Source organism: Phyllopteryx taeniolatus, unplaced genomic scaffold, assembly GCF_024500385.1.
Source record: "Phyllopteryx taeniolatus isolate TA_2022b unplaced genomic scaffold, UOR_Ptae_1.2 contig_787, whole genome shotgun sequence".
Classification (NCBI taxonomy): Eukaryota; Metazoa; Chordata; class Actinopteri; order Syngnathiformes; family Syngnathidae; genus Phyllopteryx; species Phyllopteryx taeniolatus.
The window spans coordinates 1-1,763 of record NW_026903764.1 but is presented as its reverse complement, the minus strand read 5'-3'; the positions used below and the strand labels follow the sequence as shown (position 1 = coordinate 1,763).

General features: G+C 39.1%; 1 pseudogene; it reads right to left on the bottom strand.

Annotated features, from left to right (window-relative positions):
• Positions 1–1,363: 1,363 nt before the first annotated feature.
• Positions 1,364–1,473, bottom strand: LOC133473989 (5S ribosomal RNA; annotated as a pseudogene).
• Positions 1,474–1,763: the final 290 nt, after the last annotated feature.

Below are 1,763 nucleotides of genomic sequence, written 5' to 3'. Positions count from 1 at the left end.
GTGACGAGCACATTATTCCTATAGTAAGCACAATTGTGCAAATGATGCAGAGTCCTCCAGCAATTTAGAGCAATTTGAAATGACTGATCGAGCAATAATCTGGTACAGTGACAATTGTGAAAAACGTGAAGAGACTTCGAGAAATTTAAGCAGTATAAAGCGAATCGTAGTGCGATAATCTGGAACAGTGTCCATTGTGTAAATGGTGGAGATACTTCTCAAGCACATGAGTGGCCAGTATTGGTCTACAACAGATATGCAAATTGTGCAGAGTGGCGAGACTACTACAGTGAGTGCACAAGTCATATATAATTGTCTTCTTCCAGCTCCTTCCCCCAGGCAAGTGCTATCGAACAATGCAAACAAAAACTAGCAGACATTCCAACACCTTCGTCCCGCTTACCGTTAACTTCTTAAACAGTTCACTTCCAATTGCATTGTAACATGCTGCCAATTTGTCTTGAGATTGTTGTCCCATCTCTGTCGGGCCAATTATACATTTTTCGTTCATTCACTGTAGTAGTCTCGCCACTCTGCACAATTTGCATATCTGTTGTAGACCAATACTGGCCACTCATGTGCTTGAGAAGTATCTCCACCATTTGCACAATGGACACTGTTCCAGATTATCGCACTACGATTCGCTTTATACTGCTTAAATTTCTCGAATTCTCTGCACGTTTTGCACAATTGTCACTGTGCCACATTATTGCTCGATCAGTCATTTCAAATTGCTCTAAATTGCTAGAGGACTCTGCATCATTTGCACAATTGTCCAAAAATAAAAAATAACACAAAATTTGCATTGACATGACCACATTACCGCTAACCTTTCATTGCTCAGTGATTCTCTGTACTTTGGTCTCATGTGATTTTGTCTCCAAAGTATTTTCTGTCAAATGGCTATCCGTTGTCGCACGAGAGGGGCTTCAAGTACCAGAGACAAATTCCTTGTATGTTTCTGACATACTCGGCAAATATAGATTCTGATTTTTATTCTGCTGATTCTGATTGAATTTACTCTATCTAATCTACTCCTTCTAATACTTCAATAATTACGTATCATTTAAAGATCCATACCTTCGTATCCTTAGCCTCGAGCTAATTAAAAGCAATGATGTGATAAAATCGTGACGTATCACGTGATACTAATATATATATATATATCGATATAGATATATATATGTCGATATATGTGTGTATAGATACTGTCGGAAAAGGAGATACGGGATGTTTAAAAAAGGTACGTGAAGATTCTGTCTCCTAATAAAGAGATGGTAAGTCATAAGAGAGAGAATGACTGCATTATAATTTAGATCAACCACCGATAAGAAAACGATTCCACGAGAATCTAAAGTGAAAAAGCTTGCCGCACCTGGTATTCCCAGGGAGTCTCCCATCCAAGTACTAACCAGGCCCACCCCTGCTTAGCTTCTGAGATCGGGGCGCTCTCAGGGTAGTATGGCCATAAGCCACATGGTTACCTCAAAAGCAACATTTTATATTTAAAAAATATCATATTTCGCTTAAAATATCGAGCGGATCGCGTCATTTTTTATTCTCCAATTGTTGGTGGTCTATTTTGGAGTTTTTTGTGTGGATGATGCAAACTCATTCTCAACACTACAAATGTGTGATCAGATCATAGATTTTGAAAAGTTAACACACGAGAGAATTGAGAACTTGCACGCTGCCAAAACTCAGACAAGAGCATGCAAAATCCTCTTGGACCCTCCACATCCTGGTCACCAACTCTTCAGAAA